This window comes from Phyllobates terribilis, unplaced genomic scaffold (assembly GCF_046119375.1).
Source record: "Phyllobates terribilis strain yellow unplaced genomic scaffold, ASM4611937v1 Scaffold_1__5_contigs__length_1240528914, whole genome shotgun sequence".
Taxonomy (NCBI): domain Eukaryota; kingdom Metazoa; phylum Chordata; class Amphibia; order Anura; family Dendrobatidae; genus Phyllobates; species Phyllobates terribilis.
Genome location: NW_027362761.1, coordinates 194,802,248 through 194,818,419, shown reverse-complemented (window position 1 = coordinate 194,818,419; position 16,172 = coordinate 194,802,248).

The window sequence follows — 16,172 nt, the reverse complement described above, 5'->3', positions numbered from 1 at the left end:
GCTGCTCCGGCAGTCTCGCTCTGCTGTGACCCATTGCTCGCTGCTCCGGCAGTCTCGCTCTGCTCTGACCCTTTGCTCGCCGCTCCAGGCGGCCTTGTCCTGCTCTTCTCTCGCTCACTGCTCCCGGCGGTCTCGTCTTGTTCTGCTCTTGCTCGCCGCTCTGGGCGGCCTCACTCTGCTGTGTTTGTCCACCACATCTGCGGTTCTGTTCCTGAGTCCCAGTCTATACTGGGTCCTATCCACTCGGTGCTCCAACCTGTCGTACCTGCCAGTACCTCCCTGCCTGCATACCAGTCGTGCTTACCAGCATCCGCCAGTCTGCATACCAGCCGTGTCTGCCTATACCCAGCAGTCTGTGTGCCAGCCTAACCTGCCTGTTCCTGTATTCCTCTGTGTGGGTCAACAGCCGTGTCCGGGGTCTGTCCTGGAGTAGCACCTGGTCCCTCTGCTCGGTTCCTCCTTAGTGCACTGGCGTCGTATGCCGTCGTGCGACCCTGGTCGGACCGGGTGGATATTTAGTTACGCCCCTCCAGGCATTCACTCTCCGGCACGGTCCAGTGGAATCACTACATATACATGCACACGCCACTCAGCCTGGGCGTGTGCATTACAATTCCTATTTTTGGGAGGTAGAATGAACAAATAGACAACAGTACAAGAATAGTGTCACAGGTGTGTCAGAGGTGACAGACAGTCGCCCTGCAGTTGGTTGCAGGAGATCTCTATGTTTGGCATTGCAGACAGATTCTTAGATAAGAGGCAGTCTTTAGGACCGAGCGGCTACCTATCTCTTGCTAATTAGTTCTCTGGCCTGCGTGTATACCTGGTGTGTCTGAAAGGGAGTTGCCAGCTATATTCATTTTTACTTGTGAGGCTTAGCAGGAGCAGTACTTCGTCCTCTCTGGTGTTATGTTCTGCTACCAGAGCTAAGGAAAGAGAGGAGATCTGTCCCTACGATAGAACTCAGCTTAATCCCTACGATGTAACAGGGGACCTGATCCTGCGATCAGACCTGCTAAAGTCCTAAGCTAGTCAGTACGGAGACCTATAGATATGGGGAAGAAATCCCTACAAGTACTAAGGACTGGGAGGAAAATGGGACACCTCCTAACAGAAATAGTAGCAGACAGACGAACAAACAAAATATATAGAACATAGAGGTCCGTAGACCAAGCAAACTAACAGAGTAGATACAGAGCACAGGCTAGCTAGAAAGTAGTTATACAATGAAGTCCAGCAAAGCCAGAAGGGCGGAGCAGGATTAAATAGGCCAACAAGGTCATGTGACCAGCAAAGGAAAAAACCTAAGAGCAAGGTTCTAACAGTACCCCCCCTTCTAAGAGGATCCTCCGGATCCCCTAGGACCAGGCTTATCAGGAAATCTCCTGTGAAACGCTCTGATAAGTCTGGACGCGGAAACATCATCCGACCTCACCCAAGAGTTATCCTCGGGTCCGAAACCTTTCTAGGCCACAAGATACTGCAAACTACCTCTATAACGTCTAGAGTTAAGGATGCGAGAAATTTCATATTCCCCGTCCTCCACCACCGGAGGAACAGAGGCAGAGGCGTCACAATCCGATACAACAACTTTTTTCAACAGAGAGACATGAAATACCGGATTAATTCTCCAGGAGGTAGGAACCTCCAACCTAACAGCAGATTGGTTGACAACCTGAAGCACCTTAAAGGGCCCTACAAACTTGGGACCCAATTTCTTAGAAGGAATCCTCAACCGCAGATTCCTAGAGGACAACCAAACCATGTCACCAACAGCGAACAAAACCTCCTGTCGTTTCCTATCAAAGTAGTCTTTAGATTTTCTGTTGGCCTCCTGAAGATTACCACGCACATCCGTCCAAACTCTCTCCAAATCACCGGAAAAATTCTCCTCCTCAGGCACGGCAGATCCCAACTTGGAGAACGACCCAAACGACGGATGTCTCCCAGAACAACAAAAAAAAGGCGAACAACCAGCAGAAGAAGATGTATGATTGTTCAGAGCAAATTCAGCAAGTGGCAGAAACTCAGACCACCCCTCTTGATTGTCTGCCACAAAACAACGCAAGAACTGCTCAACATCCTGGTTTTTCCTTTCTGTCTGGCCATTAGATTCAGGATGATATCCGGACGAGAACGACAAATGAACTCCCAACCTGTCACAAAAGGCACGCCAAAAACGAGCCACGAACTGAGGACCCCTATCAGAAACAATGTCAGTAGGAACGCCATGAAGTCTGACAATTTCCTTGACAAAGGCCTTAGCGAGAGTTTTAGCGCAGGGCAGTTTGATGAAGGGAACCAAGTGACACATCTTGCTAAAACGGTCCACGACCACCCAGATGACAGTAAAACCCTCAGAGGGGGGAAGGTCAGTTATAAAGTCCATAGCCAAATGTGTCCAAGGAGCACTGGGAACCTCCAAAGGACAAAGCAACCCCGCAGCAGGAGTATGTGAGGACTTAGATCTAGCACATATAGTACATTGACGCACCCACTTAATGACTTCCTTCTGCCATCCAGGCCACCAAAAACTGCGACCCACCAGTCTCTTGGTCTCAGAGATTCCGGGATGACCTGCCAACCGAGATTCGTGACACTCAACAAACAAATCTCTCCTAAAGGTACCAGGCACAAACAACCTCCCATGAGGAGTGTTAGATGGGGCATTCTCCTGTGCTTTAAGAATCTCATCTTCCAAAACGGAGTCCAAAGCAGCTATCACAACACCTTCTTGTAAAATGTTCTCCTCTTTCTCAGCACCGACTATGGGAGAAAAACTGCGAGACAAGGCATCCGCCTTAACATTCTTAGTACCAGGGATGTAAGTAACGGAGAAATTAAACCGCGAGAAAAACAGTGCCCACCTAGCCTGACGGGCATTCAGGCGCTTGGCAGCCTCAAGATATATCAGATTTTTATTATCCGTAAGAACCTGAACGGGAAATTCCGCACCTTCCAAGAAGTGGCGCCAGTGTTCAAATGCGAGTTTAATAGCCAATAATTCCCGATTATCAATATCGTAATTCAGTTCAGTCTCCGAAAATTTTTTTGAAAAAAAGGCACAGGGATGTAATCCATCCCCGTTATCCTGAGACAATACTGCGCCAACCCCCACAGAGGAAGCATCAACCTCAACCAAAAACGGCTTAGTCACATCAGGCTGCATAAGGATGGGAGCAGAGGTGAACCTCTCCTTGAGATACACAAAAGCTTCAATGGCCTCAGAAGACCACTGAACCGCATCAGCACCTTTCCTGGTGAGATCGGTCAGAGGTTTGACAATACTAGAAAATTTTTTTATGAATTTTCTGTAATAATTGGCGAAACCTAAACACCTCTGTATCGATTTCAAACCAATAGGCCTAGGCCATTCCTGTACAGCTTGAACTTTAACCGGGTCCATCTCAAAACCTTTCGCTGGAGATAATGTAACCCAAAAAACTAATTCTCTGTACAGCGAACTCACATTTCTCCAGCTTAGCAAAAAGCGAATTGTCCATTAATAACTGTAATACCTCATGTACGCTCCGCCAATGAGACTCCAGATCCGGTGAATAAATCAAAATGTCATCCAAATACACAACCACATTTTTGCCGATCAAAGGTCTAAGGATGTCATTAATAAGATTCTGAAAAAATGCAGGAGCATTAGTAAGACCAAAAGGCATAACCAGATTCTCAAAATGACCCACAGGAGTGTTAAAAGCAGTCTTCCATTCGTCACCCTCCTTCATGCGCAACAGATTGTATGCCCCCTTAAGGTCAATTTTAGAAAACCACTTGGCCCCCATTAACTGGTTAAACAGATCAGGAATCAATGGCAGTGGGTAAGGATTGCGTACAGTAATTTTGTTAATCTCACGAAAATCCAGACAAGGACGTAAACCGCCGTCCTTTTTTTTTTACAAAAAAAAATCCAACCGCCACAGGAGACTTAGAGGGCCTAATGTGACCGGCGGCCAAACTTGTCTGTATGTATTCCTCCAAAGCCTTCCTCTCAGGAATAGTAAGGTTAAATAAACGACTTTTAGGAAGAGTCGCTCCAGGGACAAATTCAATAGAACAATCATAGTCTCTATGGGGAGGCAAAACCTGCGACTCCTCCTCAGAAAAAACTCTCCAAAAATCCTGAATAGGAACAGGCAATTCTCCCCTATCCAAAGCTGCAATACGCCCGTTACAACACTTGTCATAACATTTATGGCTCCAGGATTTCATTTCACTGGTAGACCAATCCAGTACAGGATTGTGAAATTTTAACCAGGGCAATCCCAATATTACTGGAGAAGGCAAGTTATTCAAAACTACCAAATCCAATTTCTCATGGTGAACACCATTAATAGTGAGAGGAAATTCACAGACCTTGAGAGTAATATTCTTCAAAGGGGAACCATCCACAGAAACCACAGCAATGGGGGATGATAAAGGTTCGGGTTTTAAATTGAGTCTTTCCAAGAATCCCCCATCAATTACATTCAGAGTAGACCCACAATCAACAAACACCCGAAATTCCATTAATTTTTTCTGAGCAATCGTGGAAGCAGCTAAAAATACACCCTTGGAATTTAAACAGGCAATACGGGCATGACTGACCATTTTTTTTTCTTTCTTCATACGAAGCTCACAGCCTTTAATCAAATGACCAGATTTTCCGCAATAGAAACACAAGTCTTCAGAAAATCTACGGTCTTTTTCTTGAGAGCGAGGTGCCACCGATCCAATCTCCATCGGTTCACCACTGTTAGTACACACATTCTCATAACCAGAAACTGACATAGCAGAGGATTTGCTCTCATTAACCCTTGCACGCAGTCTCCTATCCACCCGTATAGCTAATTGCATAGCCTGTTGCAAATCTTCAGGTGTAGGATAAGCAATTAGCAGGTCTTTAACCCTTTCATTGAGCCCAGCAAGAAATAGACTTTTCAGAGCAGAATCGCTCCACCCTGTTTGAGTAGACCAACGACGGAAATGAGTACAATATTTTTCCACATTACCTGATCCCTGTTTCAAACATCTCAACTCAGTCTCGGCTGATGAGACACGGTCAGGATCATCATATAATAGTCCCAAAGCAGAAAAAAAACTATCCACTGATCTGAAGCATATATCACTAGGTTGCAAAGAAAAGGCCCACTCCTGAGGCTCTTTGCGCAAAAGTGACATTATGAACCCTATGCGCTGGGATTCATCCCCAGAGGACTTGGGTCTCAAACGAAAATACAATAAGCAAGCATTTTTAAATGAAAAAAATTCTCGGTGTTCACCAAAAAATAAATCCGGCAAGCATACCTTAGGCTCCAAGAAATGTGCTCCAGGACAGTTACTCACGTGCTGACGGAGCTCGGCCACCTCCAGAGAGAGTCCCTGCAGGCGATGAGCCAAATCCTGAACCGACACCATGATGGAACAGAAAAATCTTTCCTTAGAGAATTTGCAGGCTGGACTTACTGTTATGTTCTGCTACCAGAGCTAAGGAAAGAGAGGAGATCTGTCCCTACGATAGAGCTCAGCTTAATCCCTACGATGTAACAGGGGACCTGATCCTGCGATCAGACCTGCTAAAGTCCTAAGCTAGTCAGTACGGAGACCTATAGATATGGGGAAGGAATCCCTACAAGTACTAAGGACTGGGAGGAAAATGGGACACCTCCTAACAGAAATAGTAGCAGACAGACGAACAAACAAAATATATAGAACATAGAGGTCCGTAGACCAAGCAAACTAACAGAGTAGATACAGAGCACAGGTTAGCTAGAAAGTAGTTATACAATGAAGTCCAGCAAAGCCAGAAGGGCGGAGCAGGATTAAATAGGCCAACAAGGTCATGTGACCAGCAAAGGAAAAAACCTAAGAGCAAGGTTCTAACATCTGGAGCTTGATGCCGTGTGCATATTTGGAGTCATCTAAAGTTAAGCAATTTCCCCCTGTTTTGTCTTCCCTTGTTGTCTATACTGTTTAGGGGAGGTTGGCTAGTGCTCATCTCCTTCCATCCCTAGCCATAGCAATACGCCAGGGAAAGTAGGGTGAGGCACGCGTGCGGCGATTGCTGAAGAGGCAATATAGGGATGGTAGTTGAGACAGGGTGATGCTAGACCAGACTAGGAGGTCTCCATTTCCCCCTTTCCCTAGTGTCTGGGCTTCCTTTCCCTTTTCCCTCTGTGTTGCACTAACACCTGGAGTGACAAATAGTTATTTTCATTTTTGCGTAGTTCACTGTGCGGTGTTCGTGACAAGACTACTTTATTATTGGGGTTGATGCGATTACAACATGTCGCACCAGGGCAGAGAGATGCCCGGTGTGCGACGCAAGGGGAGAGGTGGGTAAACAGGTAAAGGGGAGCCCTGACAATAGGGAGAGGGAGAAGATGGTGACCCCTTAGCACTCAACTAATGCTGAACCCTGGGCTCCCTATCGCCCTAGACGGGTCCCACCCCCCCACCCCCGTGCGCCATCACATGCCTAAGCCCTGGCTGACCCTGGTCCTAGCCCTGGTTAGTGTGGAGGACACAACACAACTACTACAATAAAACAACACAGGGAACGAGACAGATAGAGGAAAACACACAAACAAATGGCACGCCAGAGGTATCAAAAGGAACACATCAGCTTCTCCCAGAACACTTTCTCCAGTGAAGTAAGGCACAGTATAGAAACTCTATAGCTGGCATGAAAGGAAGCTAGGAAAGGGTTTAAATAATGAAAGGGGAGTAGTCCCAATAAGCCGCAACTGACACCTGGAGCCAATGGAAAACTCAGCAGAGTTTAAACAAGGAATTCTTAAGCCCTTCCATACCACAAGAAACCATAAACCTGTTTAACTCATAAATGGCCAGGCAGATACCAAAGAGGACCTGTGATCAGCTAACCATTTTGATATTCTAATCCCAGACACGCCCCTGGTCCCAGCAGGATGCGCCACATTCATGACACAACAATATCAGATTTATATCAAGTTATTTATGTTTTGCTATCATCACATAGTAAAAATGCTTTTTTATAAAAAAAAAAAAAATTGTTATTTTGTCGCCATATTCTGAGAGCTGTAACTTTTTTATTTTTTGGCAAACAGAACTGTATGAGGGCTTATTTTTTACAGGACAAGTTTGAGATTTTTTTGGTACCATATTAGGGTCCATAATGTTTTTTGTTTGCTTTTTAATCAGATTTTTCAGACACAGAATGAACAAGAACCAGCAATTCAATTATTGTTTTTACTTTTTATTTTTTGCACTGTTCACTGTGCAGTAAAAGTGATAAGATTGATAAAACAAATTTTAAGTTTTGAATTACATGTTTTTGTCTACTGATGAACGCTTTAAGTTTACTCCTTTTTTTGCATTTTTTTTGGGAGAAATATAACATTTGCAACAGTTTCCATGTATTATCAATTTATAATAACAATAATTTATGAAGTTTGTCATATTGTACAAATGTTTAGTTGAGTATCTCAAAGACTTTGTCTAACTGTAATACAAAAATTTCCCAATCACTTTTAAATGAAAATGTGTTAAGTTATTCTGATTGACATTTAAGACTCACTTGTTTTATTATTGCAATACGTTTTTTTTTATATAACAGCTGCTTATGAAATATGATTGTATTATACACTAATTTATATTCCTTAACATGACTTTTTTTGCAGTTCAGGAAAATTTACATTGAGAGTTAAATGTTTCAGTGATTGCTCTGTTGGATTTCATTATGCCAATGTAGATAACCAGGGATTGAAGCTTGAAGAGGACAATTTTCATATTCCAGGTGCCTTCTGGGAAAAGCGAAGAGTCTCCTTCAGCTAGAAGATCGTTGGGTACAGCCTGGACCAGCTGCTTGGAAAGCATCGCCAAACCAGGGATTGAAGCTTGAAGAGGACAATTTGCATATTCCAGGTGCCTTCTGGGAAAAGCGAAGAGTCTCCTTCAGCTAGAAGATAGTTGGGTACAGCAAGAAAGAAGACAGACATCAAGTCAGCAGGGACAAGGAGCAGCATGGCAGATGTGACAACCTACATGGTGAGCTGCAACATGTGCTACATGTTCACAGATCGACCAGAAGCTGAAACCAACTTCACCTGCCAGAAGTGTAGACTACTGGCTCTTTTAGAAGAAAAGGTGCGGGGACTGGAAGAAAGAATTGCGACATTAAAACTCATCAAGGAAAATGAAGACTTCCTGGACAGAACAGAAGCGTCACTACTGGTCACGGAAAGTGAAGAAAGCGTCAGAGAACCTCCAGAGGCAGACAAGTGGAGGCAAGTGACCAAAAGAAGCCAGAAGACCATGGAGACACCACCAACCACACAACTGAGAAACAGATTCCAAGGACTTGTGGAGGACGAAGATGGCACACCTGAGGATGAGGCACTACCAGCAAGCAAAAAAGAAAAGAGCACCCAGAAACACCCAGAAGCGACAAGAAAAAGGACAGCCAAGAAGGGAAGAAGAGTGGTGGTGGTGGGAGACTCACTACTGAGAGGAACAGAAGCAGCTATCTGCAGACCGGACATAACCGCAAGAGAAGTGTGCTGCCTCCCAGGGGCGAAGATCAAGGATGTTACCGATAGGATACCGAAGGTCATCAGTTCCAAGGATGTCCACCCATTTCTTCTGATACATGTTGGCACCAATGACACGGCAAAGAAGGACCTACCGACAATCTGCAAGGACTTTGAAGCATTGGGGAAGAAAGTAAAAAACTGGATGCGCAGGTAGTTTTTTCTTCTATCCTTCCAGTAGACGGGCATGGCGTCAGGAGATGGAACAGGATCCTTGATGTGAACAACTGGCTGAGATGATGGTGCAGACAACAAGGATTTGGATTCCTGGACCACGGTGTGGTATGACGGACTCCTTGCCAGAGACGGAGTACACCTCAACAAACCCGGGAAACACACATTCGCCAGGAGACTCGCAACACTCATCAGGAGGGCGTTAAACTAGAAGAAGAGGGGATGGGAAGAAAAACGCCGGACACGAACATGCAACCAGAGAACATACTAATGAAAGATATGAAGTGCGACAAAGAAGGTCCAAGACAAGATACTTGGAAGGGAGGTAAGAAAATTTCTAATACAATCCACAGGGAGAAGATTGGAACAAAACAAAATCGTGTAAACTGCGTGCTAGCAAATGCCAGAAGCCTGACAAACAAGATGGATGAACTGGACGCAGAAATATCTACAGGTAACTATGGCATAGTGGGAATAACCGAGACATGGTTAGATGAAAGCTATGACTGGGCAGTTAACTTACAGGGTTACAGTCTGTTTAGAAGGGATCGAAGAAATCGGAAAGGGGGTCGGAGTCTGTCTATATGTAAAGACGTGTCTAAAGCCTACAATACGGGAGGATGTATGGGAGGGAAATGAGGAGGTCGAGTCCTTATGGGTGGAGATACATGGGGCAAAAAACAATAATAAAATTATCATAGGAGTCTGTTATTAACCACCAAATATAGCAGAAGCCATGGAAAGTCTATTAATGAGACAAATAGACGAAGTAGCAAAAAATAACGAGGTGATTATTATGGGGGACTTCAACTACCCCGGTATAGACTGGGAAACTGAAAGCTGTAGATCTCAGAAAGGAAACAGGTTTCTGTCAATTATCAAAGACAATTATTTGTCACAACTTGTGCAGGAACCAACTAGAGGGACGGCCCTTTTAGACTAAATATTAACTAACAGGCCAGACAGAATAACTGAGGTGCAGGTCGGGGGGCACCTGGGAAATAGTGACCACAACATTATACAATTCCACATGTGCTTCAGTAGGGTGCCCAGCAAGGGAGTCACAAAAACACTGAACTTCAGGAGGACAAAGTTTGATCAGCTAAGAGATGCCCTTCACCTTATAGACTGGGATAGTATCTTTAGTAATAGGAGCACGGATAGAAAATGGGAAAATTTCAAAACAGTCCTACATAGTCACTGTAGAAGGTACATACCTTATGGGAATAAAAGGGCTAGGAATAGGAGGAAGCCAATGTGGCTAAATAAGGAAGTCAAGAGGGCAATGAAAAACAAAAAAAGGGCTTTCGGTAAACTTAAACAAGAAGGCAGCGAGGAAGCGCTAATATCTTATAGGTAAAAAAACAAAATCTGTAAGAAACAAATAAGAATAGCAAAAGAGGAGACAGAGAGACTAATTGCCAAGGAAAGTAAAACGAATCCCAAACTGTTCTTTAACTATATAAACAGTAAAAGGATTAAAACTGATGGAGTTGGCCCATTGAAAAATAACCTGGGTAAAATCATAGAGGGCGATGAGGGTAAAGCAAACCTACTCAATAGCTTCTTCTCCACTGTTTTCACAAAAGAAAACAATTTATCGGAGGAAATGCAGAGTGATAAAGTAAACCCTCCGCTAAATATCACCCACCTAACCCAGGAGGAAGTTCAGAAACGCCTAAATAATATCAAAATAGACAAGTCACCAGGCCCAGATGGCATACACCCCCGGGTACTAAAAGAATTAAGTAATGTGATAGACAGACCGCTGTATCTTATATTCAAGCACTCTTTATGGACAGGGACTGTCCCACTAGACTGGCGCCAAGCAAATGTGGTACCAATATTCAAAAAGGGGTCTAAAAGTGACCCTGGGAACTATAGACCAGTAAGCTTAACGTCTGTTGTGGGTAAATTGTTTGAAGGATTTCTTAGAGATGCTATTGTAGAATATCTTAATGATAATAACTGTCTAACTCCATATCAACATGGATTCATGAGGGATCGCTCCTGCCAAACAAACCTGATCGCCTTCTATGACGAGGTGAGCTCACAGCTGGACCGGGGAGAGTCAGTGGATGTTGTATACCTTGACTTCTCCACAGCGTTTGATACCGTGCCACACAAAAGGTTGGTATATAAAATGAGAATGCTTGGTTTGGGGGATAATGTGTGCAAGTGGGTAAATAGCTGGCTGAGTGATAGAAAGCAGATGTTGGTTATCAATGGAGTAAGCTCAGGGTGTGTCAGGGTTACTAGCGGGGTGCCTCAAGGGTCTGTCTTGGGCCCTATATTATTTAATATATTTATTAATGATCTAGTGGAAGGGTTGCATAGTAAAATAGAAATATTTGCAGATGATACTAAACTTTGTAAAGTAGATAATACAGATGAGGATAGGGCACAGCTACAGGAGGATTTAGATAAATTGGGGAGTTGGGCCAAAAAATGGCAAATGGGGTTCAATGCCGATAAATGTAAGGTCATGCACATGGGAAAGAAAAACAGCAGTCACCCATACATATTAAATGGGAAACCGTTGGGGACATCTGACATGGAGAAGGACCTGGGCGTCTTGGTTAATAGCAAATTAAATTGGAGTGCCCAGTGTCAGGCAGCAGCTGCGAAGGCAAATAGAGTCATGGCATGCATCAGAAGAGGAATAGGGGCATATGATGAGAACAATTTTCTTCCTCTGTATAAAGCGCTGGTAAGGCTGCACTTAGAATATTGTGCACAGTTCTGGGCTCCGGTGCTCAGGAAAGACATATTGGAGCTAGAGAGGGTACAAAGGAGGGCGACTAAGGTAATAAAGGGAATGGAGGGACTAGAATACCCAGAGAGGTTGTCAAAATTAGGCCTATTTACGTTGGAAAAGAGAAGGCTTAGGGGAGACCTCATAAACATGTATAAATACATCAGGGGGCAGTACTGAGATCTCTCCCATGACCTGTTTATACCAAGGATGGTGACAAAGACGAGGGGGCACACTATGCGTCTGGAGGAAAGGATGTTCCTGCCCCAGCATAGAAGGGGATTCTTTACGGTCAGAGCCGTGAGACTCTGGAACTCTCTGGGAGAGGAAGTGGTGATGTCCAACTCACTTACTGAGTTCAAGAGAGGCCTGGACGCCTTTCTTGAGAACAATAAAATTACATCTTATGCTTAGTGATAGTTAATTAATCCAGGGATTTAATCTGACTGCCCGATTGGTGTCGGGAAGTGAATTTTTCCTCAATGATGTAAATTGGCCTATACCGCATGTTTTTTTTTTGCCTTCCCCTGGATCAACGCTGCGGAATAGCTGCAGTGCACAAGAAATAGGCTGAACTGGATGGACGCTTGTCTTTTTTCGGCCTTATAAACTATATAGTCAAAGCAAGGCTAGTCTTAGAACCATGATTAAAGTAAAAAAAAAGTTCTTAACATCAACATTTATACTAAATGAGTAAAAATATTATCCAAAAATTAAAGGAGTTTATGCCTAATTGTTTCTGAATCGAAACCCTCAAACTAAGATCAGTGCAGTAAAAATAAGACATTTATATTGCAATATTTACTGTATATGAGTAAGGATAATAAGTTTGAGGTTAACATACACTTTACACCACTTTTGGCAATAAAGGCTTCCTTCCCAAAAGATTTTGTAGTAATATTTTGTAGTGGCTTTTTTTTACGAACACCTCTATTTTAATGTATTTTTGTGGTTTGTTTGTAGTCATATGTGATTTTGCATGTGTTTTTCCCAATTTTTATTTGGGAACATTTCTTTTGGAAAAAAATTGATAAATATCCACATCTAGAGGCATTCTGTGCTTGAAAAAAACACCAAAGACTTAAAAAGTGCAATGTACCAAAAGTGCCTGCCCTATGACTTGCTGTTACATTCATGTCTGTGCTCACACCATCTGCTTCTGTTGTTGGGTGGTGTCGTGCCTTTGTTGCAAGTGACACATTGGCAGCTCTGAAACTAGAAGTGCTGCTCAGACATGGAGTGTTGAAGGTTAACTCCTGACATAGTCTCCTGATTATTGCCCTTCTTCTGCAAGCCTTGGATAAGGCTCATACTATATAACCTTTCAGTCCCTGGCACTAATCTCCAGTTATATAGTAGGTGTTCCCTGATCCTGTTTTTTCTCTATTGTTTCAAACTTTGTTTTTGTATTACAATCCTAACTTGTTTTTTTACTTCTTTGGTTTTGAGTGAGCTTTAGTGATGAGCGAGCACTAAAATGTTCGGGTACTCGTTGCTCTGGTCAAGCAAATTGGAATAGTCGGGTGCTCGACCCGAGCAACGAACCCAATGTAAGTCTATGGGAAACGCGAGCATTTTTCAGGCGGCTCCCCCCGGCGGTATGCATAGGGCCTAAAAATTGCCCAAATTGATGGGAACAGTTCTCAAATCACATGGGAACAGCATGGGGAAGACCCCTGGAAGCATCTCTGACTCCCAGATCACTGCTGTCAGCAACGTCACAGAGTATTATGCCACTTTTACGGACTCACAATAAAACATACAAAAGCGAAACCAAAATGGATTTTCCTGGGAAATATGTTAAGGAACATCCTTTCCAGGGTAATGACTTGTATATAAGGCAAAATAAATAACCAAAAACAAAAATACTCCTCCACAACTTGGGCTATGTTCACACGCAGCGTTTTTGATGCGTTTTTGCACTTTTGAATTGCTTTCAACCAAGACAAATGCATTCACCAGGAAATGTTATTTTAACATTCTACAATCTTATCTGGCCATGTGGTGTGTGACACATCATCAGACACATGCATACAGTGCTGGAAAGACAAGGGAACAGCATGGGGAAGACCTCTGGAAGCAGCTCTGACTCCCAGGTCACTGCCTAAAAGTGTGCCCATCATAAGTGATCCTTGGCGCATGTGAAGATGCCTCCCGCCATGCACCTGTCATTGCAGACTTGCAACAATCACCGTCCATGTCCTTGTCCCACTGCAGCGTTCAGTTGTCCCTACCCCATTCCTTGGAATGTAAGCGCAAGTATGCAGGCAGCCACCCACCCACCCACAGGCTGCAATACTATACTGCCAAATTTTTGACAGCTGCTTGCACTTGAAATGTGGCCTTTTAGGCTCGTGGAGGCTAAACCTCATGCCGGCGGAGGCCGGGTGTCCATACTCGGTCCCCAGCCGCCACTATATTTCCCGGTATCGCCTCCGCCTTCCACAAGCATGGGTCCCACAACATTACCCGTGCCCTCCCCAGTGAACTTACTGGGAAGGACCGCCTAACCACAAATACGTGGACAGGTGAATGTGGCCAGGGACGGTACAGAGCCAGTCCACAACTTTTTTTGCTAAGAGTTGTATTTAGCTCGGTGAAAGGACTGGCATAGAGGGAAACCGTATGTACCCTGCGTGTCATTTCTCCCAGGAAGTCCTGTAATTGAGCTTGTTGCAGAAGCCATGGCAGCCTGTCCAACATCAACCCGCACTTGTCGGTGGTGCTTTGACACACACACACATCTTTCTTTGCGCATTTAATTTCTTGAATACAGAGTTGGAGAATGGCCTGATCTGTAACGCCATGGTACGACGCCATGGTATTAGCACTGCCCCCAGTTCCAGTAGCGAAGCCATCCCCAATTTCCTTCTCAGGAATTTTATTTGGTAGACTGAGTGGCTGCCCAAATACATTTTCTCACAAAGTAGCTAAAGATAGAGTGGCAGTAGGTGCAAGTTTCTCCAGCCTGTTAGATATTAGAGGGTGAACGGCAGCACATTGGATCAGTGTTTAGCACTGAAGCCTTGCAGCGCTGGGATCCTGGGTTCAAATCCCAGTAAGGACAACATCTGCAATGACTTTGTATGCTCTCCCCGTGTTTGCTTGAGTTTCCTCCTCAGTGAAAAATCAGCCATAGAGTGTCCGGGAACCTTCCCACACACTTTTCTTAGCCAGGACTGCTTCTCGGCAGGGTTGGATGGTTCCACCAGAGAATCCTCTGGTGTGCCTTGGCTTCTACCTCAGGAGAGTTCATGATAGCGCTAAATTTGCAGTTGCTATAGGGCTTTGAGCGGGTGAGAAAGGTTAGCCCTCAGAATCAAATCCTCTGGTGGGCACAATGTTTTTCAATCTGGAACAGCTTCTCAGTGGGAGTTGTATTTCACCACAGCCATATTCTTTAGCTCGGTGAAAGGGCTGGCATAGAGGGAAACCGTATCTACCCCAGCTGTCATTTCTCCGTCACCAGGTTCCGCCCATTGTCACACACGACCATGCCCTGGCTGTATGTTCAGCGGTGAGAGCCACAGATCAGGCTGCTGTGTTACAGCTTTCAACAACTCTGCAGCACTGGGAGGTTTGTCAATTAAGCATTAAGCATGTTATCTTCAGCACAGCCTGTTGCCGCTTGGCTTGTGACTGATGTGATCATTTCAGAGATGGAGGAGGAGGTGCATGAGCTGAACAATGTGATTACATTGAGGTTAAATTGGTGACGCTGTTTTTTATACTAAAGAAAGATCCTATTGTTTTGACGTTATTTTTTTAAGACAAATGCATTCACCGGGAAATGTAATTTTAACATTTTACAACCTTATCTGGCAATGTGGTGTGTGACACATCATCAGACACATCCTTTTTTATTTATGATGGAGGGACTCTGAAAGTTGTAAAGCCTATTTTTACAGGGACATCAGACGGCCCTTACTATTCTTAAAAGGCCAGCAGTCGGCCCTAGCTATTATTAGAGAGCCATCAGCCGGCTATGCTTTGTTGTTCCCATATTCCCATCTCGTATACTGTTATTGCGTATCCAGTGACTGCAAGGGCTGCCAAAAATTTGGATGCAACCCAATACCCCTTTGAAGAGACATAGAGGAGGGTCTCAGTAAAAAAAATGTTCCCATTATAAAGGAGCGGGTCTCCTATAGTGGTAATGGCCATGCTGTGACTGCAAGGGCTGCCAAAATTTGGGAAAAACCGCACTAAGAATTTAAAGACACAGAGAGCAGGGCCACAGTAACAAGGTACGACATGTTTCCATTAGAAAGGAGAGGGTCTGCTATACAGTTATAGGGTATACAAAAAACTTGCATAGGAAACATCAATCCAAAAGAAAGAAATGAGTATTAAGGCTCATAAAATTCCATATTTTATTAAGTAAACTTTAAAATTTAAATATAAAAACAAATACCCATATTTCATAAATAGGGTACCACGCCACAAAACCTTTTAATATATTAATATAGATACCACAGGTATTGAGTAAATAAAAAATAAAAAATAGTGACAAATATATCAAACAAAGTGACTCAAATAGTGTCCTGTATACAAGGTTGACTATGCAATCCTCATTTTTTAGACATACAGTACACACCAAAAGTTTGGACACACCTTCTCATTTAAAGATTTTTCTGTATTTTCATGACTATGAAAATTGTACATTCACACTGAAGGCATCAAAA